The sequence below is a fragment of the Crocuta crocuta genome, unplaced genomic scaffold, assembly GCF_008692635.1.
Source record: "Crocuta crocuta isolate KB4526 unplaced genomic scaffold, BGI_CrCroc_1.0 scaffold34, whole genome shotgun sequence".
NCBI classification, from domain to species: Eukaryota; Metazoa; Chordata; class Mammalia; order Carnivora; family Hyaenidae; genus Crocuta; species Crocuta crocuta.
Genome location: NW_027529635.1, coordinates 649,414 through 674,338, shown reverse-complemented (window position 1 = coordinate 674,338; position 24,925 = coordinate 649,414). Strand labels below are relative to the sequence as shown.

Here is a 24,925-nt window from a genome sequence, read left to right as displayed (position 1 = left end):
TCAGAGCCTGGAGCCTGTTTCAGTCTGTGACTCCCTCTCTCTCTGACCCTCCCCTACTCATGCTGTCTCTCTCTCTCTCTCTGTCTCCTAAAAATAAAAAAAAATAAAAATAAAAATAAAAAAACATTTAAAAATAAAGGTCAATCTTTGTCCCAAAGGCAGCTTCAACAGAACAGAGTAATAGGATTTGGGGTGAGGGTGAAGGATAGTACTGGAAAGAGAGAAGAGAAGGGAACCCCACCAGGCTTTCTTTTTGAAACATGAGCTATCTAAGGATTCCCAAACCCAGACCCACTGACCTGAAATCTAAGAGCAGGGAAATGTAAGTATCTGAGATCTCCTTGACTTTGAAAATGGGATTGCAAAATATTTGTTTCTCCTTTTCAATATTTTTTAAATTTACTCATTCATTAATAAGAGGAAAACTCCGATTAAACATCAAGTAGGCTGCCTTCCGAAGTCCTAAAAACCCATTCAACCCCAGTACATGATTAATGGATTTTACAAACTCTGCATGGGGATGATGAGGAAAAAAGGAGAAAGAGTCCATTCATTTATTCATTCATTCATTTATTCAGCAATAAATAAAATCTGCCAAAAAAGTAGTTTGACCCCATTTGAAAAGAGGGCAACCCAGAATGAACCACTTTTTCAGGATTTATATTTGCCCTTAGAAAAACAACAACATAGGGCTTTGAACGAGAGGTATAGAGGTTAGCACATTAAACCAAGGATCAAAACGGAAGCACATGCCCTCATAAGCTACCATTGAATGCTCTGTCTGTTCCTGTTACTCCTCTTTTTTGAAGACCAAAACTGAAAATCAATTATCTAGCCCCACGGCTTCTACAGCTTTTTTTCACTGTACCTTGGCTTGGGACAAATATAAATTAGAAGTGAATGGAGGGAGGAAAAACTCTCTAGTTTCTATTCCATGGGGCCATTACTTTTAAAATATAACTAAGATCGAACATTAATTTATAGCTGAGAGTTCTCCAAGGCTTAGTTTCTCCTCTCCTTACCTGTGTTTTCCTCTCTCATTATAGATTGATGATAGGGAGCAACAGAGCTTTGCTCAGGTATTGCTATAAAAAATAGTCAGTAGAAAATGTGATAATTTTGCCCAGCAGGAGTTGGGATGTAAAAGAAAGTCCTGGTTTTAGAGACAAGGAGAGGAAAGGAAGTAAGATGTGCCTGTTTCCATCCCCACCCCTGACTTCATTTGTAGTCACTTTGTGTGTGTAGGTCATTTAAAACAGGTGTGTGTGTATCTGTGTCATCTCTCTCTCTCTCTCTCTCTCTCTCTCTCTCTCTCCCTCTCTCCCTTTCTGTCTCGGGGAAAAGTAAATGACCACACAGTGGTTGTGGTTGATGACATATTGATTTGGAAGATAGCCAAAGATAGATATATTTATCAGGCACAGCCATTTCCATGTTTTAAAAATTGATCTCTGGAGCTACAGCAAATACCATGTGTGATTTAGTATACAAAGAAATGAGAGGAAGCAAGTGTAGCAAGCTTTGGGTGACAAATGTCATGTATAACCATATTTATAACTATAAGTAAGCTTAAGGATCAGATCAGTGTCATCAAGATCACCTGGGAATCTTTAAAAAATTATGATATCTCAGCTTTGTCTCTCAAAATTCTGATCAATCATTTGCTTTGAGGTACAAACCTGTGTATTTGTTTCAAAAGAAAAATAAAAGACTTGGGTAATTGTGATACACACTCAAAATTGAGAACCTCTGATAACCCAACTTTTTCACAGATGGAGAATTATTTTTGTTGTCTACTGCTGCATAACAGATTACTCAAACTTGGGTGCTTAACACAGCATACATTTCATATCTCACAGTCTTGTGGATTAGAAGTCTAGGCACAACTTAAGTGGTTCTGCTCATTGTCGAACAAGAGAGCAATCTACGTGTGGGTCAGGCTGTGTTCTTTTCTGAAGCTCAGAATTCTTGTCCAAGCTCTTATGGTTTGGGCCTGAATTCTTTGTGATTGTAGGACTGAGGTCTCCATTTGTTACTAGCTATCAGTTGAGGGTTGTCTGCTCCTACTTGACACTATAGTTCCTCACCAAACGGTCCATCTACACATCTATTTGTTCTGGAATCTGGTCTGGAACACTTGGTGGAAGAAACAAGCGGCATTCGGAGATCTTGGAAGGGAGGAGGTTTATTTTACACTGGTGGGCTCAGAGGAGATCATTTTCCAGATGTTTGAGCCCAGAGCATCAGCAAAGGTGATAATTTATAGACTGTTACTTCTGCATTTCTCATTAATGCATGCAACAAGTGGGATGGGAAGAAGAACCCAGAAGGGGGAGCCTTTGATCAGTGACAGGTATTTCCTTATCATTCCTGTTGGCCATTTTATAACAGATTTTTCCCTATCAAACTCACCAACCCCATTATGGACCATCTTACAATATGGAAGCTTATACCTTCAAGCCAGTGGGAGAATCTCTTGTTACAGTCTGCTGAGATGCAGTCTTATATAAACACAGAGTGACTACCCCACTACTTTTGTTACATACCGTTGGCTAGAAGTAAGTCTCCATAGTCAGGGGAAGTTGGGTTATGTAAAGATTTAACTCCCAGGTGTCAACTTCAGAGTTTGTCCGCCACAAGGAACTAAGTTCCAAGGAGCTCAACTGACTACTTGAGTTTATTTAATTAATTGTTGGGATGTTGGTTTTCTTACTAGTCTGGGTGAGCTTCCAAGAGATCATTAATTACATTTTAAAAATACGGTATTCATGGTTAAATACTAGGATAGGGGGCATGTGTTTCTGCTTCCTAATTGATCTCTTACTAGAATGTGGAAACTGATTTATGAGTTTGTTCACTTTCCTTGTATCATGTAGGTAATGTGTTTGTGTAAAAATACTAAATAGTTAATTTAAAAGGAGCCTTTGGCTCTAACATCTGGTGGTGGTTTGAAAAATACTTATTTTTTTGCTAAAGTTGGATTTTTGTGGTGATTGCCAACACTTTTTGAATAATCTGCATTGTGACTGGAATCATTCATGTGCAACATTTTGGCCTAAAGGAAAGTTAAGTATTTGGCAAAAACCATAGATGACCATGTGAGTTGAAGGTGTTTCCCCATTCTTAGCATTTACATAGGTACTTAAATATTTTTGGAGTTAGCATCACACAAATATGTGAAGCACCTCAGGGAGAAAAGGATAATTTTAACTGACCCCTAGCTAAGAGAACGTGTACACGTCTGAAATTTAGTTGATTACCATCTGTTTGAAAATCTCTGAAGCCTAAACTTATAGTTGAGGAGTTCACTCCAATACTTTTTTTTTTTTTTCTTTTCTTTTCTGTTCAGTTTAAAGTTATCTCATCTTGATCCACCCGGAACAACCTTTGGCATATGTTGAATGTGTTTGGGGAGATACGGGTTTCTCTTTTACATTATTAGTGCATTTAAATACAGATGCTATGATTATAATTAGTTGTATCACTTCTTTTGCCACAGAGCAGTTCCATAAGCCAGTTCACCTAATTTGTTTAAGAAATTACTATTGAGGGGCGCCTGGGTGGCTTAGTCGGTTAAGCGTCCGACTTTCGCTTAGGTCATGATCTCACGGTTCGTGGGTTCCAGCCCCGCGTCGGGCTCTGTGCTGACTGCCAGCTCAGAGCCTGGAACCTATTTAAGAGTCTGTGTCTCCCTCTCTCTCTGACCCTCCCCTACTCACGCTGTCTCTCTCTCTCTCTCTCCTAGAAATAAATAAAAATATTTAAAAAAATTACTATTGACACATTCAGGTATATGCCAGTGCAATATTATCAGATTTGTTTCATGTCAGTCTTTTGGAAAGAAATATAATTTTGTAGTTACAACTGATTCTTCATTACCCCAATCATGATCTGCTCTCCTTACCAGATAAACATAACCAGGCTATAGGGAATTAGTTTCTTGCAGCACATGTGTGTCCTCACCATGTATATTTTTATTCCTTCACTCCATATATCTATAAAGATATGTATTATTGTTTTTCACTTACATAAATTTTATAGAGTACTTTTCAACTTGCTTTTTGTGCTTAGTATTATAAAATTTTGTGTAGTGATTCATGAGAAGCTAGTTCATTTATTTTGATTATTGAATGGTGGTGTTCTGTTATATAAGTGTACTATTCTACCAATAACAGTGATAGTAATAGCTAATTGCTAATTTCTAGGTAATGCATACTCTCTCCTAGCTACTTTTTAAATGATTGTATGTATATTAACTCCTCACTTAATCCTCACACAAATACTATGAAATAAATGTTACCATTTTCATTTCACAAAGAAACTGAGGCATAAAGGCTAAATAGCTTGCCTGAGATTACTTAATTGTTAAACAACAGAAGCCAGACCCAGATGGTCTACCTCCAAAGCCTTGGTTCTGCATTAAGACACAAGCAAGAGAGGTTTCTGCCCTGGGCTCCACACTTTAACAAAATTCCAAACAGGATTTCCGCGGTCAATTCTTTTTTGTAGACATGGATTTCATAGAGTTAAGGGGAGGATACCACTTATACCCCTCAAGCTTCCTTTAGATAAAGTCTTAGTGTTATTGAGATCTGGAATTCCTACTCAAATTCATTTTTTTTTAGTGTCTGCATGAGCCTCTTCCCTTGGTGGGTCCTCCTAAGAGCAGATATTACTACTGCATTTTATATGTATAAGCTGAAAGGTGGCTTTGTATAAGGTGTGTGGTTGGAGCATGGACTGTCAGCTGGAATGTTGGAATGCATGCAAATGAGGTCTTTCCTGTAAACTTAGACTTAACAGGTATAGGAAGTTACTTGGGGCCTCAGGGAGAGGGTTGGGGAGCAAGAGCTGCCTCTTCCTATGCCACCTCAGTCCGATACAAATTCCCAAGCCACCTGGGAGTTCTGACTTTGAAAATGGCCATTTAGTCCACTTTGAAGATGATGAAATAGCTTTATTAAAATATCGCCAGCTTTATTCTTAACTCTGAAGTATTTAATCATTTGAATGTGAGCCTCCATTCATTGGGTGACTGCAGATGTTGAGTGAGACTATGGAATTCACATGCTGCCCATGGTGAACTTGCTTCCAATATGGATGTTTCATTATTCCCTTTTTATTCCCTACCAGATTAAAGTTAAAAATAGAACTACCCTACTATCCAGCAATTGCACTTCTAGGTATTTATCAAAATGCCAGAGTCCAGCTCCAGACAGTCCGGGGTCCCTGAAGGATGGACGGTATCGGCAAGAGAAAGTGACAGAGCCCCAGTATTCTTTCTGATCACCAGGCAGCCATCTCTGTCCTGTCAGTTTTGGTGTCTTTATTTATAGGTCAAATGATAACATGACATCCGAAAATGGAATTTTTACGATGGATAATTCTCTATGATAATAAGATGCTTTGGAAAGTGTATAGTTCTTGCAGACTACCACAATTACAGTGAGGTTGAGTAAATCTTACAACTAAAAAATAACAGGGTGTTCTTAGTGAAAAACAGGATAATATACACATTTCTTTAAGTCAATAATGCTAAGATTAAGTCATAGGTTAAGATAGGCTAGGAGTCATTCTATCTGGCTCACAAGAGGAAGAATGTATTTGAGCTGGTTAAAAACTTTTTGATTTGATGCTGAATGCGTAAACACCATGGGGGCCCTAAATGTGTCAGCCTTTGTATTCGGGCTTATGTTTTAACTATTCTTAACCATCCTCATTACAGCTGCCAGTGTAAGGGAAGGTGTTTCTGGAATGTTGGCCTTAGGGAAGGGACTGCTATATATCACCAGTTAGTAAAGGTATGTAGTAACTTATGTTCTGCCCTTATCTGTTCCTTCTCTGTAAGTTAGGCTGTCTCTAGGCCAGACTTAATTGTCCAGTTATATTCCATATGGCACCGGAGACCCAACCGTACCTTTAAAGAGTTTGGCTCATTTCTAGTACATAGAATAGCCTCTTTGAGTGCATTTACCTTTGTGTCTAGTTTTTTGTCTGTGATTTCTTGAATAGCTAGGACATGAGGAACATTTTTGGTTAGTTGATTTACATGTTGAACTGTATGAACCTCTTGGACTAATGCAACAGTAGAAACAGAATTGTACACATAAAGGTCAGTCTTTTATGAGTAAGGGTCATTAGCCTCATAGCTCAAGAGAAAGTATGGAGGGAAACAGGACCTGCTGGAGACACGGTGTCTGTTCCCATAATGAAAAGAAGAAGTTCCCACAGTAAATTCCTTCACAAGGTGCAATTATCATACCAGGGCCAGAATAAGGGGACAAGTCACTCTGGATACCAATCAATAAGGTGCTGTGGGGGTCGGTGCTCAAGCAGAAACAATTGAGTGAGGATGGATATCGGTTGTCATCTGACAGCAGGAGACCTTGCAAAACCTGCCTTAACTAGTGAGTTCAGAATGGCTCCCAACATAAAAAGAATATAAAAATACTAATTCAGCGGGATACTTGCACCCTGATGTTTATAGCAGCATTACCTACAACGCCAAATTATGGATATAGCAAAAGTGTTCATTAACTGATGAATGGGTATAGAAGATGTGATGTATCTATCTATCTATCTATCTATCTTTATATAGTGAAATATCACTCAGCCATAAAAAAGAATCAAATCTTGCCATTTGCAATGACATGGATGGAGCTAGAAACTATTATTCTGAATGAAACAAGTCAGTCAGAGAAAGACAAATAACATATGATTTCACTCATATGAGGAATCTAAGAAACAAAACACTGAAAAATAATAGCTACCATTAACTTAGCATTTATCATATGTCAGAAGCAGTGCTTTTTGCTTTCTGTAGGTTATTTCACTTAATACTGAAACAATCCTTTTAGTTAAATACCATTATTTAGTTCAAATTTACTTATTATTTAGTTGAATACCCTTTTAGATATGAAGAGGCAAATCAGAGAGTAAGTATCTGAAGGCTACAAAGTCCATGATTGACAACCTGGATTTAAACATAAGGTTGTATGACTTTATAATGATTATAGATGATTATAATGTTATTTTGCTTTCCCAAGAATGAATTAATGAAAAAAACAGCCATTATTTTCCTTAAAGTTGAACTTATCCTGAAAACCTAGCTGAAACTGTTGGATGTGACTTAATCATCTGCACCGCACATAGTATTTTGATGTGTTTCTAGGCAGGCTGGACTTGAACATCTGGCTAGAGTACCATAATGATGTTTAAACTTAGATTTTTTTTCAAAATTTATTAGAGAATAGACTGTGGGAATGAATGAAAGATACACACAGGTGTCAGATCCTTTTTTGAAATCGATGAATTAACACATTAGTTATTAAGTTATATGAATTGTGATTATTTATCATGCTTCTGATTGAAGGCACTAGCTAAGATACTATCATTATAAAAATAATAACTCAGCTCTTGATTGTATGTTTATGTCAAAAGCTCCACTGAGATTTGGAATGCTGATGACCAAAATGCAATAAAAGAACCCTTTATTCATTTATGTTTGGTAAAATAATATTAGAATATGATACATTCCCTCTTCCTTATGGTTAGCAATTTGGGTCTCATGATTCTCTATTAAATTTATTATTTGTTGGGATATAATTTACAAAGATTCTGTATTTAGAATTAGTGTCTCTGTTTGGGCTTTTATTATAAATTATGTGTTCACACTCAAATGGTGAAAATACATGCTTTTGGAAATAATCGCAGTAAATGGTACATACACAGCAACTGTCAGGTTTGCAAAGGGCAATAGGGCAATAGGTGATAGCATTTATTGAAACCAGGGCTTAAACTCTGTGGGAGTGTCTGTGTCTTCTGGTCTCTAGGAATCAAGAGGGAATCACTGCATCTTGACTTCCCTTAACCCTTGGTCTTGTATTATATTCTGCACAGTTAACAACATCATGTGACAAAATATACAATTAGATCCAGAGAATGTGGCTTCTTGTTAGAGTGGATATCTAAGACAGACCTGGTGCTGAATGAAGAGATAAGAGTTCTAATTATTTATGAGTCGTATTTAAGCAATATGCTGCAGCCTGAAGTGTAGATATTTTAATTCTCATATTAAGCCTGGATGGTGGTCAGGGATGAAGGGTAGGTGTTATATTAGGGTTTGTTATGCCCAGATCGCGATCTCCCCAAAAATCCCAAGACCACCAAGGAGTCCGAGTCACGTATGCAAAAGCAAAGGGTGTTTTATTCAGGCTTGAGCTCCGGGTCCCAGACCTCACCAATGCAGTGGATCCGTGCTGAGAGCCCCGAGCAAAGGCAGAGTAGGGTTTCTATGGGGTTTGTGACGGGGGAGATACATAAGTTGTGGCAGGGGAGCAGTGATCCAATCATAATTATTCAACATTATTGACAGCAGGTTTAACCATACACATTGTCTAGAGTATTCGTTACTTTTGGCGGGATCCAATTACAACATTTAGAGTACCTTTAAATTCGACCAATCACAGAGCGAGACTAGGGTCTTGTTTGGTGACTAACGGGTTAACTTTAACATTAGGTGACAAGGTCCTATCTATAGTTTCTATCTCCAGGCCTCTCCCTTAGTAATGTGCAGGGTGGTCGCTGGCCTTTCCTGATTGGGTGTTGCAAGGGTGGTTTCTCCTGCCTTGGGCAATGTGTAACTGCCTGATAGTTTCGGGGAAGCTGGAACTTAGGCCTTCTAGTTTAGAGGGGAAACTTGAAGCCTGTCATGGAGTCAGTTTGATTTAGACTTGTGTCCTTACAGGTTCTGAAGCTACATTTGTCCACTGTTGGGCTTTAAAACCTTTGCCCTTCTTATTTAATGTAGAATACATATAAAGAAGATACTATTTATCTTGGCCTAGTATTTATTGCAAGATAACTTCCTTTATTTTAATGATATAGTTTAGTTTTCTCAGGAAATATTAGCTCTTTGATTCAGGCATATGGAAAGGCCACAGTGCCTGAGTGCATCTAAGGAAATGCCAATTTTCATCCTACTTCCATCTGCAAAATCTGACTTTATTATTGAATGTATCTTAATTGTACACCTTGTCTTTAATCCAGTTGTATTGCATCATAGATATAATTGGTTGCAAGGCTAAATGGGAGCCTCTTCATTTGTCCTAGATGGAATGTCACTCTTTGATAAATCTCACTCTGTATAGAACATATGAACTTTAAACAATTTAGACGTGTTTATATGAGGCAAGTGCAGCTTGGACCAATTGTTAGACTAACATTTTTAAAATGAAAATATGGTGTAAGTAGAAATGAACCTGGAAATTAGTGTAAGTTCTGGGTTTTAATACTTAAGACTAACTCTGTAACCCTGGCCATTGCTTGTAACTTCTCTAAAAAGACATCGGTTTCTAAATGTTTAAAAATGATTTATTCCAGGGAGATCCTTTTAAATTGTCTTGAGGATAATATGGGACAACACATGAAAAATATTTTTATACTGTTTTCCTGGCAGCTCAGAGGTAGCCAAACAGCTTCTTAAATGAAAACAAAAGTAGAAATGTTTAAAATTCACAAAGGTGGGAGATTATGATTAATTAAAAAGCTAAGTGTCTTTGGAATGTTTTCCCACTACTCCATTTTAAATACAAACAGTAATTCAACATTACTCATTTCACCAACTTCTCTAGGGGCAATCCTGCTTTCCTGGCAGAAGTTTGATAAACTTGGTGGCCTAGTGATATGTGGATTATATGTTAACAAAGGGATCAACAGCTCATCCAAATCCCTTTGACCCTAAAGGGAAATAACACTTTCAGGTGGAAACCTGCAAGATACTTGGACATCTGCATAATGACTGAAATTAGCATAGGTTTACATAGTAAGCTACTCTATTAGAATGTTGATGACTTGGAAAGGAACAGAAGGTTGTAAATTTCCTAAGGGAAGGTCTCTGGAGGGTATGAAGTCCTGAAACAAATTCAGCCCAATGTAAGAAACATGTTGAGAATGACGGAAAGGACAGAAAAAAGACAAATGTATTGCATTTTTCCCTAAAAAAGTGACTTGTTGATGCTGCTGTGATATAGTACTCTTTAAAGTATGGTAGTAACAGGTGGCCTCTCTTCATTCTGTTTGTTGAGAGGTGATATGGTATATGCCTATTCATTAGATACCTATAATCATAATTTTCTCATAGCAATACTTGTGTGAGGGAAGACGAGGAAAGTAAGGAAAGGGAAGAAGACAAAAATGGTAGAAGAGAAAAAGAAGAGAGGATAGGAAGGAAGCAAGAGGAGTTGGGATGAGGTCAGCCAAAAAAGAAAAAGAAAGAAAGAAAAAAGAAAAGAGAACCATGCAACGTGGAATTTGCTCCATCTTATAGTTTAACGGTCAAGAGAGTGTGCCGCTAACAGTTTCTAGACTGTGGAACCATATGTAGATAAAAAATAATTTGCTAGTTTAGTGGGCCACAGTTTCTGAAATCTGCCCAAATTTTCATCCACACCCTGCATATGGAGGTAATGGAAAATCACCCCTGTCCTCCCGCTGGTACTGACAGTGGGAATCTGTGCTTCAGCATGTGAGCAAAGGCTGATTTAAGTACAAAGTTGTCCAGGAAAGTTGTTTCCTGTAGAGGTGCTCAAAATCCATGGGTGACTATAGAATATAAAAAAGTGATTCCTCAAACTTTCCCCACCAAAGGCCCTACTAGTGTTTTCTTTTTGTCGCATGAAACGTATAATTTGATCTTTTTTCCTACTGAACAAAGTCCACAATTTGATGATTCTTAATGTGTTTTCCATGTTGTTTTTAATCAGTAAGATGTAGCAGTCTGTCATTCCAGACTGGATTTGAAAACCTGCTTCTCTCCTTCAGTTTGATTTAAATCTAGTCACAAGGATACTTGGCCTTTTAGGTGGCTTTTGTCTTATGGTGGAGGGTGGCAGTCACTGACTTTTGAAATACTGAAAATAGCTCATGGTATTGCTTAAGTAGATTAAGAAACATATGCAATTATAATATTAGAGTAGAAAGGGGAATGAATTCAGACTGAAAACTTCAGATCAGCTGGATGGATAAATAATGTGGTAAGTGAGGTTGGAAAGAGAACTTGGGGCTTTCTTGAGCAAGTTTTAATAATTTGCCCCTCACTTTTCTGCCTGCTTTGACAGATGTGTGGACCATTCTCTTATATTACTAGTCCCAGATAAGTGGAAAGATGCATGGAAGGTTGAATCAGTGAATGTGGAGGCAGGCCCTGCTCCTAGCTAGATAAAAGATTCAAGAGAATCACTCTGTTTTCCTGAGCTCTGCTTTTGTAACTATAAAATGAGGACATTGGGCTGTGTGATCTTGCTATCTTTTTCTATTCTAAAGTGATGTGATTTTTTTAACATTACTTTCACTGAGCCTCATTTTTCTTATCTGTAAAAATGGGAAGAATGCCTACCTCACAAGGTGACTTTGAGGATTTAAAGATTGCAATTGAGTGCCTTTCCCTATACAAATCTACTTGATTCCCGAATTCAGTTATTAGGAGTATATAGAATGAGTTCAGATAGTGAGGGGTATAACACTGTTTGAATCTCTTTGAGTTCACTATTTCATATAACAAGTGGTGAATTTCAGATAGTGAGGATTTATCAAATGTTTTTAGTTTAGTTATGGAAGCACCTTGCATGTAGGCAGCACTCAATAAATTTTACCCTGGTCTCCTTGAGCTTGAGGATAAAGACAACCTTGTTTAGCTTTGTACCCTCAGCCTGTGGCCCTCAGGTGAGTTATAGGGGACCCTGCTGAGTCTTGGGTGTTTGGCTATAAAATGTACTTAACAATATATATGCCCCATAGAGTTGTCACACAGAATGGTACAAGATCATTTCAAAAAATGAAATAAAATCACAACTCTCAAGCACATATAAATGAACAGATACTTAAGATTTTATAAAATTTGCAAATAAGTGAGAGAGCCAGGAGTATTATAATCAGTTCAAAGAAACATTCAGGGGTGTCTGGATGGCTCAGTTTGTTGTGCATCTGACCCTTGATCTTGCCTCAGGTCATGATATTACAGGTTGTGGCATCGAGTCCTATGTTGGGCTCCTCACTGACACTCTGAAACCTGCTTGGGACTCTTTCTCTCCCTCTCACTTCCCTCCCCCAAATAAATAAATGAACACATTTTTATAAAAGAAAACCCCAAAATAAACACATATTTATATCTCAGAAATATTAAAATTGATGTCCAAATATAGGTGAAGCTGGCTTCTTCCATAATGTCCAGAGAAGGCAGCTGAACCTCTCTGCTAGACAGGATAACATTTGTGCATTTATCAAAAATAATTTTTTTTTTTTTTTGCTAATAGCTATTTATATTTTCTAGAGTTATAGATTCTGTAGACTTCTTCCACAGCATCAGAATCAAAGAGCAGGAGGGTGTGCTAGAGACAACATACAGGCTTCCATTGAAGCACTTTTTTTCCATATAAATAAATCAGATAAATGTAAGTCACATAACTGGTGCCTAGCATATAGTTGGACCACCAATAAATGGTTATTTTTTAAAGTTGTAATAATGACATAGTGGAAATGAAATAGATTGAGTGTTTTTGCAGATAATTAATTACATCAGAATTGCACCTCTAGCAATTACTTAGCCTATTTCTTAGGTTTGAAATTCATCCTCACATGCAGTTCAGGGTTCTGTCCTCCCTCCCACTTCTTAAGTTTATTTATTTGTTTGAGAAAGAGCATGGGCGGGGTGGGGGGGGAGTCAGAGAGAGAGAGAGAGAGAGAGAGAATCCCAAGCAGGTTCCACACCATCAGCATGGAACCTGAGGCGGAGCTCAATCCCATGAACCATAAGATCATGACCTGAGCCAGTATCAAGAGTTGAATGTTCAACTGACTGAGTCCCCCAGGTGCCCCATCTGTGCCCCCCTTTTAACTATAAGTTCTATTTTTTTTTTTTTTTAACATGTAGTAAGAAGAGTCTACAATTTAGACATTTCTGTCAGGAGTTATCCTACGTTTGTGGCAAGGAAACTCTTCCACTGTTCCTTTTGTTTAAGCAAGGGTTCACTTGTGTGAAAAGTGGATTAAATTTTATGGAGTAAAACTAGAAAATACTGAGACTGTATCTCACTTGCAAATTCTATTAAGATTTGGGGAAGCTAGGAAGACTTTCTAATTGATACTTTTGACAGCTCTTGGTTGGCTTTAAGGGAACACGTTGTAAGCAACTTGGGTATATTTTAAAAGAGGAAGTATCCCATGTGAGGAGCAATTGTTTTCTGTGGCTAGCTATTTCCTGAAGGAAGAGGAGATCCATGGAATGTTCTGTTGCTGCCATAATGATCCTTATAGGTTAGGAGGAAAGGACCACTGAAGCTGATAGTCTCATAATATATACCAGTTAATACAAGAGAGTGTTAAATAAGTAATATGGTTTAGATGCACAGGAACTGAATTTGTTAAAAAAAAAAAAAAAAAAAAAACAACAACAAACCATGAATCCAAAACCGATGTAAAATTTCAGGCCAAAACAATTGTGATGAAGGAAAGAAAATGTATGTGTTTAAGGAATTAGACCATAAATAAGAGGTGATAATTATCACCTCATGAAATGACATGAAGTTTATCAATCTGGAATTTCCCATAACCCAATGACTGAGTCACTCTTTTAATGTATGTATATATGTATGTATATAGCCTTAGGGCATATTTGGTGAACAAAACATTTTGATATTATTTAAACAAAACAAACAATAATCTGTGGGCCTCTCCCATGCCTGAGTAAGGAAAGTGTAAGAGAAGTAGATTCAGGTTACCTAATCTTAAAATTTAACTTCCTCTTCCGACAAGCCTTTCCCCTATGTTCTGCAAAATGTCAGACAGAAAGCTATAAGTAGTAAGTCCTAGAAAGGCTGAATAGGATAAATGTATTAAATTGAATAGGATAATATGTATATAAAAGATACTAGTACAACACCAGTCTTATGGTAACTTCTAAAATATTAACTTCCTTTCCACCTTCTGAGGATATGCAATAGCAAGCAGATTTTAGTAAAATCTGTAATACTGAGTCTCTAATCAATAAGTTTTTATTAAGCTTTTGCCATTCACCTGGTGTACTTCTACTAGTTGTAATTAGGGATAGAAAATCACATTAACCTGAAATAGTGTTTTTAAAAGAAAAGCTTTTTCCCCATCACTTTCTAGTACAAATAATAAGAATAGTAAAAGAAAACAATGTGAGTTATGGGTGCTAAAAATCTATCAACCGCATATTCTAAATATATCATTGTGTGTGTGTGTGTGTGTGTGTGTTTATAGGAGTTACTGGAAAAGCAAAGATAACCCATGTAGATTAACAGAATGGAAACATCCTGAAACTACTCTGGAGTCTGAATAAATTGACTGGATTCAAGTTTCACAAACAAGGAAACTGGTCCATGGACAATTTGCCACAGGTAAGTGAGAGTTATAATTTACTCTGTTAGAATCCTTCAAAGATTCATTGACCGTGGGGTTGTTAATTGCATTTCAGATGATTCTAATATTCCTTTGGTACAGCTGACAGCTTCTCTTTCCTCCCAAACATACACATGTGGATGCCAACATATGGCTAAATATCTGGCCATTTCTTCTTGCTCATTTGGGCTTCAGTCATTTACAAAAGAAGTAAGCAGGGGGAAAATAGTACCCACCTCATAAAACTTTTACTAGCAATGATTTCTGTGGAGGGGCGGCAGTCAAACTAAGTGTTCCTCGAGCAGATGCTCCTTTGCACTGTCTGGGAGTTGTGGCAGATTGGCCTGCCCAGGATTCAGAATGAAACAGACAACTGGTGATGCCCCCCTCCTTTTATGAAATGGGGACTGCAGTTAGGTTTTTAATATGGAACAAAGTGTTTGGAAAAGGTAGCTGGCTTTTTATTCTTCCTTTGAAAACCTGGAGGGATTGGAAAGCTTGATGTGATAACAGCATGAAAATAGTTGCTGTTGGGCTACTAGCAAAGTGGAACTTGTCTACATGAACCAGTGGGGAAGCGTGAAAGTCCAAGTGACTCCTACAAGTAGCATTTTGTGAGCTGGGGCATGATGTGGCATCTCCTTTAGCTAAATGTTGTACCATCAATGGTCAAGGCCACTTGAGCCCAGAAATAAGAGATGTCCAGCTCTGTAAAATGGAAATATGTTCATTCATCTGTGGTGTTTCACTGTGTTGAAGAGAAAAAGAAAAAAAAAAAAGGATTCAGTTATAGTGGCAGTAAGCTCCATCTATTGCAAAAGCGACATTTATACTTGCTATTTTAATTGGCAAATAGTTACTTGAATCATTCATGCTGTTTTAAGGGAGAAGTAGAAATGCTATACGAACCTGTAGGAGGAATTGCTCATGCATTTTCCTGTTAATATTTAGCTCTCCCTGGGTTGCATGTATAACATCTATCTGTCCTAAATTCATAACTCAAGAGTTCCCTGGAACACAACTATACTCTGCTGTATCAACACATCACGTTATGTAGATTAGGTTAATAGAAGCCATGCTATCTGTCTTTAAGGAGCCCACTTCGTTTTGAAATTCCCATAAGAACATTAGATATGGAGATGCTTTGTAGTGTGGAAAGTGCTCTCTAAAGATGAGGAGGCAATGGTAAGGTAAAGTATTGCAGGGGAACATGAACCAATGCAGAAAAAAAAAAAAAAGATTTGAAGCTCTTTTTCCCCCCTAAATATGTGTGATTGTCCCTTTTCATAGCCTTTAATCTTAGTCCTTGTATCTATTTAGAAAAGGGGGTGCTTTTTTTGTTTGTTTTTTTGTTTGTTGTTGTTATTGTTTTTGTTAGTTAGGATCTTTTGTTTATAGGGAAGAAAGTCACATGTAAGTGAAAAGAAAATCATTCTGGCAACATACGTGGGCCAGAACTGAAGAAGAATTTGAAAACAAGTGGGGTGGGGAAGGGCAGTACTGGAACGTCTATATACGTTTGTACCTTTTTCAAAATCAACAGAAAACTTTGCAACTCTACTTCTCCCTGAACTTCTATCCACCCCCCACTCTTGTTTCTGATTGCTTTTCTTATCATTCTATTTGCCCATCTCAAAATTTTGCCTTATACACAATCTTTCATAGCCTTCCTATTTATTCTCTCTCAAACCCTGCTACAAATTGCCTGCATCTGTTAGATTGGACTCCAGAAACAGAAACAACACCAGTTATTTTAACAGATAAAATGTGGGGTGCCTGGGTGGCTCAGTAGGTTAAGTGTCCAAATTTGGCTTAGATTAAGTTGATCTAAATTTGTAGGTTCGAGTCCCACATTGGACTCTATGCTGACAGTTCTGAGCCTAGAGCCAGCTTTGAATTCTGTATCTCCCTCTCTCTCTGATCCTCCCCTGCTCATGCTCTCTCTTTCGGAAATGAATAAACAAAAACTTTTAAAAAAATAACATGGAGGAATTCCATGCACCCAATCCCCCTTTTCCCCTAATGACAATCATCTTAAAAATCTATAGGACAGTTTTACAATGAGGATATTGACATTAGTACAGACATAATGCAGAGTATTTTAAAAAATTATTTAAATTCAAGTTAGTTAACATATAGTGTAGTACTGGTTTCAGGAGTAGAACCCAGTGATTCATCACTTACATGCAACACCCAGTTCTCATCCCAACAAGTGCCCTCCTTAATGTCCATCCCTCATTTAGCCCATCCACCCACCCACCTCCACTCCAGCAATTCTCAGTTTGTTCTCTGTATTTAAGAGTCTCTTTTGGTTTGCCTCCCTCTCAGTTTTTATATTATTTTTCCTTCCCTTCCCCTACGCTCATCTGTTCTGTTTCTTAAATTCCACATATGAGTGAAATCATATGTTATTTATCTTTCTCTACCTGACTTATTTTGCTTAGCAAAGTACCCTCTAGTTCTATTCATGTTGTTAAAAATGGCAACATTTCATTCTTTTTGATTGCCAGTTAATATTCGTGTGTGTGTGTGTGCGCGCGCGCGCGCTGCATCTTCGTTGTCCTTTCTTTAGTTGACGGACATTTGGGCTCTTTCCATAATTTGGCTATTGTGGATGGCACTGCTGTAAATATTGGGGTGCAGGTGCCCCTTCAAATCAGCATTTTTATTTCCTTTGGATAAATATCTAATAGTACGATTGCTGGGTCATAGGATAATTATTTTTAATTTTTTTGAGGAACTTCCATACTGTTTTCCTGAGTAACTATACCAGTTTGCATTCCCACCAACAGTGCCAAAGTGTTCCCCTTTCTTCATATACTCACCAATATTGGTTGTTTCCTGGGTTGTTCATTTTAGCCATTCTGACAAGTGTGGGGTGATATCTCATTGTGGTTTTTCATTGGTATTCCTATCACCATAAAGACCCTTCCTGTTGTCTTTTTATAGTCATACCCACTTCATTGCCATCCCCCAGCCTCTTTCTTAAGCAGCTGGCACTACTGATCTCTCAGTTTGTATAATTTATTCATTACAGGGATGTTGTATAAATGGGACCCTACAGTATGTAACATTTGGACTTGGCTTTTTTTATGCAACATAATTATCAGGAGTTTCATCTAAATTATTGTATGCAATAGTTCATTCATGTTTTTCAATAGTAATATTTCTGGTAAGGATATACAGTAGTGTGTTTAACCATTCACTGCAGAAGAATGTCTCAATTGTTTGCAGTTTGGGGCTATTATAAATAAAGGTGCGATAAAAATTAATGTACAGATTTTTGTGTGAACATAGGATTTCATTTCTTTGCCTAGAAGTGAACTGCTGGGCTATATGACAATTGCATATTTAGAAGTTTTTCCCCCTTGCTTTTGGTTGCATATTTAGAGTCCCCCCTGCCAAGCTTTATTGTGATATAACTGACATATAACATTGTATAAGTTTAAGGTGTACAGTGTGATAATCTGATACAAGTGTGCATTGTGAACTGTTAACTACAATAAGTTTAGTTAGCATCTTCATCTCAAATAATTGTGGTGGTGGTGAGGACATTTAAGATTTGTTCTCTTAGCAAACATTCAACTATACAAAACAATATTGTTAACTATAATCACCATGCTGTACAGTAGCTCTCCAAAATGTATTCATCTTATAACAAAGTTTATACCTTTGGAGCAATACTTCCCTATAACTTCCACCCCAAGCCTTGGTAACCATCAATCTACTATTTGTTTCTATGAGTTCAGTGTTTTTAGATGCCACATGACTGAGATCGTATAGTATTTATCTTTCTCTATCTGACTTATTTTACTTAGCATAATGCCCTCAGACTTTACCCATGTTATCACACATGGCAGAGTTTTTATGATTGAATATAGCATTTTCCTTATCCATCTATTGATGGACACTTAGGTTGTTTTCGTGTCTTGGATGTTGTGAATAATGCTGCATTAAATGTGGGAGTACAGTTATCTGTTCAAGATAATTTCATTTTCTTTGGATATATATTCAGAAGGGGAATTACTGGGTCATCTGGTAGTTCTATTTTTAATTTTTGGAGGAATCTTTATACAGTTTTCCATTAAGTGGCTGTGCCCATTTACATCCCCACCAACAGTGCACCAGGGTTCCTTTTCCTCCACATCCTTGTCCGTGCTTGCTGTATTTTGTCTTTTTGATAATAGTCATTCTAACAGATGTGAGGAGATACCCCATTGTGGTTTTGATGCATAAAAGGAAAACTAGAAAAAGGTCCTCTTACCAGGAAAGGGAGGACAGAGTGGGGGTGAGCTACCCTAGCCTTCTGAGACATTGCATGAAGGACCCACTTGGGTTGGACCCCATCCGGAGACTGGCAAAGCCAAGATTGATAGGGGCAGCTAAGAACAAGTAAGAAGGGCAGCGGTTCCAGTATCAGCCATGCAGTGGGAATGATGGTGGTTCTTAGGGACCTGCTCTGCAGAGGACCTCCTCAGCTTTTGCCACTAAAGGAACAGACCTCAGACTGCCTACAGATTTCACTAGATTTAACACCACACAGATGCCAGCCGTTCTGGGTTCCTCTGTGTTCTCTACCACACCCTCATAAAGCTGAGGGCCCTGAATCCCAACTGGCAGCAGCCCTGCTCTTTGCGGCTATACAAATATAAAATGCCAGCCTAGTCCCACTTGATTTTTGCCTTTGTTGCTTTTGGTGTCAGACCCAAAAAAAATGTTGCCAAGACTGATGTCAAGGAGCATTGTCCCTAATTATCCCATTGTAGTTTTTATTTTCAGTTCTCTAAAAGTAAGTGATGCTTAACATTTTTGTACTTATTTACTTATTTACTATATGCATATTCTCTTCAGAGAAGTACCTGTTCATGTCTGTTGCCCATTTTCTAATTGGATTGTTTGGTTGGTTGGTTGTTATTTTTAACTGTTGAGTTTGAGAACTTTATGTATGTTCTAGGTCCTAATCCTTATCAGATACACAATTTGCAAATATTCTCTCCCATTCTATAGCTTGTCTTTTCACTCTCTTAACACAAGTTCACAGAACACAAGTTTTGAATTTTGATGAAGTCCAGTTTATCAGTTTTTCCCTTTATAGATCACGCTGTTAGTGTCCAGTCTAAGAATTTCTTTGCTGACCACTAGACCCCCAAAGGTTTTCTTCTGTGTTTTTTCCCTAAAACATTGGTAGTTTTACTTACTATATTTATGTGCATAATCCATTTTGGTTTAAGCTTTGTATAAGAAGTGAAACTTAGGTCAAATTTGTTTTTATTGGCTATGTATGTCCAGTTGTTCTTCTTCACATTGGTATTTATTGATTCTTTTTCATTTCATTTGAAATGTTCCTGAATGTTGGTGTAATGAGTAATTTGCAATTGAAATCTGGATATTTGGAGAATTTTATTATGAGACTCTATCTTATTTAAACCTTCAGTTTTAGGTGGCTTCTTCTGATATTTCTCCAGCAGAGGAAACAAGGGTAGAATGGACATAAGGATGGAGTAGAATTCCATGTTTCTTAATTGCCTTTTGTTGACACAGGAGTGGATGGGGGCTTTTCATTGCTTCTGGGCATGAATACCAACTCCTTCCTCAGACTTCCACTGATACCACTGATAACTACCACTGATAACATGGATGGAGGAGTGGCCTCATTACTGCTGAGTGGAGGTGAAAGTCCTGACTGTCTGTATGGCCAACTGTGAAACCATTCCACCATGCCGGGGAAAGATTCCCTTGTTACTGCTGAATGGAGAAAGTATTCCAGTCTCCCCATGTCATTTCTGTTGACAGTGAAAGGGGTGTTACTTGGCAGGGATGAAAATTCTCATGTCCTACCTGGCCTTTCTGATACCACCTTAGTAGAGAGTTTGGGAGAGCTTTCATAGCATGTTGACAGTGAAGATCTAGGTCTTAAGTAGGGTTTTGCTGGCCTGGGTGGGAATAGAGCTACAATTTTTTCAGTGATATTTAGCTGGATGAGAGTAACTGCCTTGCACCTTTCTTTCTTGCTGAGCTACCTCATCTTTGTCTTTTGGATAGAGAAAGCAGGACTTTGTTTCTTCTCCCTCCACCTCCTCTTCCACCATCATCATCTCCTCCTCCTCTTTCTTCTTTCTTCTTTGTTCTTCTTCTTCACCTGTCAGTATTTCTGGGTTTCTTGTCTCTTCTATCTGAAGTCTGGGATATATGAAGCAAAAGGGAAACCCAGGAACTCTCCACCATCATGTCATTACTCAGATCTAAGCTTCCTAGATTGTCTGCATTCTGCTCTCCACCTTTCAGTTTCTTCTTATGTGTGTATTTATCTTTTTGCATATAATTTCCAGAGTTTTCTGTGTACTCAATGGGGTGAATAGGAAAAGAAAAGTATACTCTAATATCCTAAAAGTGGAAGTCCCTTGGAAGTATTTTTGAAGATATTTTGATGGATCTGTTTTCATTACCAGATTTAAAATAAAATCCAGGTAGAACCATGAAGCTATAAAAAAAAAGAAAAAGAAAAACGCAAAACACAGGACCCCCGCCCAAAAATATCCAGCTTTTCACTAAATCCATTTCCCTGTATTTGGGTAAGAATACGTATAAATGCATCTTAAAGAGATAATTGTTGGGCCCTTGGGTGGCTCAGATGGTTAAGCATCCAATTCTTGGTTTCTGCATAGGTCATGATCTCAAGGTTCATGAGTTCAAGCCCCCTGTTGGGCTATGTGTTGACAGTGCAGAGCCTGCTTGGGATTCTCTCTCTCCCTCTCTCTCCCTCCCGTGTTCATACTCTCTCTCTAAATAAATAAATATAGATAAATTTGAAGAAAAAGATAATTGCTTCACATAGGAGGGACTTAAAAATAATTGTTGAAGGGCACCTGGATGATGACTCAGTCAGTTAGGCATCTGACTTCAGGTCAAGTCATGATTTCACATTTTGTGGGTTTGAGCCCCAGGTGCTGCTCAGAGCCTAGAGTCTACTTTAGATTCTGTGCCTCCCTCTCTCTCTGCCCCTCCCCCACTCTCACTCTGTGCTCTTTCTTTCTTGAAAATAACATTTCTAAACATTAACAAAATTAAAAATAATTATTGAATGAAGTAATAAATACTAAATGAATTAAATTATCAACTTGTCTCTTACATGGTAAAGAATATTTTAGGCACCAAGGAACATATATATGCCCTTTACTATATACACATCATAAAGATTTAACTATCAAGTTCTATAAAAACTATTTCCAGTGCTAACATAGAAAAGGCTAACATAACTACAATATATTTAGGAAGTTGTCTTTCATCTCCTTGGAGTAAGACAGTGTCTTGTTCCTCTTTGTCTGCTGCTAATGCCTGTTGCAGAACATTACTCATCATACACGACTTGCTATGGGAGTTTAGCAGAGGGAGAGTGTGTGCTTTGGGCTCCTAGGAAGTAATCTGTCTTATTTTTTTAAAAGATTTTACAGAGAAGGAGTTCTGTAACATTTCTAGATAATGTATTCTCACATTTCATATTTCTTTTTTTTTTTAAGTGTTTTATTTATTTCTAGGAGAGAGAGAGAGAGAGAAAGCGTGAGCAAGGGAGGATCAGAGTGAGAGGGAGTCACAGACTGAAACAGGCTCCAGGCTCTGAGCTGGCTGTCAGCACAGAGCCCGACGCGGGGCTCGAACCCACGAACCGCGAGATCATGACCTAAGTGAAAGTCGGACGCTTAACCGACTAAGCCACCCAGGTGCCCCTCACATTTCATATTTCTTTAGGAAGTTAGAGAATTCGTAATGTGAATTCTGTTCCTACAAATGAACTGAGGTGCTTATTGTCCTGGCCTTGGTGGAAGCAGAAGAAAGTTAAGCACCTTTCTTCACATATATACTTTGAAATATTTAAAACCAAGTGCCCTCACTATTTCATCATATATGCTTTATCCTCAAATACCAACTGCAGTAGCCTCATCTTTTGTCATTTATATAGACAGGTGGTCTAGGAATCAAATGTCAATTCCTCGCATCCCATTACACACAAGAAAAAATAAATAACTACAGTAAATAAACAAAAATAACAGTATGTGATAACAGCATGATTTAACACCACTGTCTCTTAAGACAGGCATTACTTTTGTCCATAAACACAACCTAAGGAGGGACTGTGATTCTCATAAACTGATTATAAAGTCTGTCAGGGTAGATATTGCATAAACAATGACTTTTTGGTTTCCTATGGAAAGGGCTTTAGCCACAAATCTAAAAAGAACCCTGACAGGAAGTCAGAAGCACCACTAACAAATTGTCTAGCATTCCACTTCTGGACTAGTGGATGCTAGAGGCTTAGAGAAACCAGCAAGAACCCTGTTGCTAAGAACTTCAATGGACCAGGAACAAACGCTGTTTAATGCAAAACAAAGGGCTTGCTACAAAAGCAGAAGAGTTCTACTCATTGATGCAGTTGAAAAGAGACCTTTGGGTCCTACATCATAAACACTTACTTAGAGGACATCAACTTTGACTTTGTGTATTGATAAGGTGGGGATATAACTTAGGGAATTTTGTAAGTAATGAATATTTACAAGATCGCTTAAAAAAAGCATTCTGGTTTTTATTTGGTTGTCTTCATCTTAGAAACCTTGCTCTTCAGGTGAAAAGCTTTCCATAAATACCTGGTGCTATAAAATAAATAGAGTGAAGTTTGAAGTATGGTGTGTTCCACTTATACAATTTTCAGTGAAGCCTAAGAGTCAAGATAGCATATTGAAATAAACAGACTATATTTATACTTGGCAAACCTTGTTTTGGAAATTCACTTTGTTAATTTCCCTATACAGAAAATTAGATTGAGAAGTCACACCCTTATAAAACTTCCAAGAATTTTGGGGCTCATGGATGGCTTAGTCAGATCTCAGAGCTAAGATCAAGATATAAAAGCTAATAAAGAAATTAAAGACCTCAAAAAGTAAGTGTAAAAGAGTGGTAGATACTTTGGATTGCTATCCTCCTGAATGTGATTTTGCAGTTTTTCTGACCATTTAATACAAGATTTAGCCAATTTTTCTCAGCCACCTTCATGTGACCTAGTTGAGAGCTGAGAGGTGATAGGTAAGCAATGCAGAGAACACAGAGTGATTGCATCTTCTTGCCACATTCCAGCTTATCAAACATAATTTCAGAAGTTTCCAGCTGCATCTGAAACACCTTTTGAAAGAAAAATTGGTCCATGTTTCTGAAATCTCCTATCCTGCCTGTCCCACTAGGTAAAATGATCATATTATTTGCAGTACCTCATTTTCTCAACTTTTTTCTCCACCAATGACAAATACGCTAAGTGTCATGGGAATACCTTATGCTTGATTTATCACATTTTACATCTTTAAAGCTCCATATTCATGTTACAAATACAAAGAAATATTTCTGTAGTAAAGCAAAATGCTTCACAGTGCACATTTACTGTTTGAGAAACCAAACCATAAACCAGAAATTTCAAGGCAGTAAAACAATTTGAGACAACCATTCTATTTAGCTGAATGGTATGCAGCTATTTCAGAGAGCACCCCCTAAATTCAGTGCCTTGCACAGAAAAGGCACAGCAATAACAAATTTTTGAATGATTGTTTATTTCATATATTTGGAAATAACAAGGTAAAACCAATAGTGTGCTGGAAAACCAACTACCTGAGAAAATAAATTAAAAAAAAATAAAAGCTGTGCTTTCTGGTGTTTCCCTGTTTCTGTGGTGTAAACACTCCCCCTATGGCCTATTTCAATTACCAAAGTGATGTCATTGAACACAGAGGACGGAAGAGATGTGCACAATATTCTCTTGCAGGCTCGTGCAAACTAGCTGCAGTATTTACAGGTTAGCTCCTTGGCTTGTTTTCATAGGATTTGATAAAAGAAAATCATGGCACTAGCTTTCCTCTTGGTTAATCAGCTGATTTGATTCTGATGGAAACTGGATGGGTCTTTTTTCTCAGTAACAATAACAAGTTGTTCCTTTTTTCCGGTGGGTTACCTGCAGAAGAAGTTTGTAAGAATGGCTCCCCAGGAGTCCCCATGCTTTTGATAGCAAATAAAATCTAACAAAGTCCTTGTGGATTTTCCTGAAGTTAAAAAAGCAATCTCTTTAACAAGGGCCACCTACTTTGGGCCTGGGAGCTGTTAAGCATGCCTTGAAGAATCCTTATTCTTAGTCACTGCTCTACAATTGAAAAGGAAAGCCTTAGGCAAAGCACTCTTCTGGCAACATGGTATATTAAGTCTTAGAATTTCTAAAATCTTTCCAATCCCCCATAATGCTGAATTACTTTTGAACTCAAGAAATTTAGTGCATGGGAGAACTACAAAAACCTTGGGGATAGTTTCACTATGGTTGAAACAATAATTCATTATAGAACTTTAAAAGACAAGACTCTCTGCTTGTTTTTTTTTTTTAAATTAATTCATGTGCCTTTACATTTTGTGGTAAAAGTAGAAATTCTTTCACTTAATGAAGAATGAAAGTGACATCCCATAGGTTATTGAAAATATTTTA

General features: G+C 37.6%; 1 long non-coding RNA gene across 1 annotated transcript in view; it reads left to right on the top strand.

Moving 5' to 3' along the window:
• The window catches only part of LOC144230092 (uncharacterized), a 220,579-nt gene extending 206,170 nt beyond the window's left edge, over positions 1 to 14,409 (top strand). The window contains exon 3 of the long non-coding RNA XR_013334687.1: positions 14,281 to 14,409. This is a non-coding gene — a long non-coding RNA (uncharacterized LOC144230092). The remainder of the gene's footprint in view (positions 1 to 14,280) is intronic.
• The last annotated feature ends 10,516 nt before the right edge of the window (positions 14,410 to 24,925 follow it).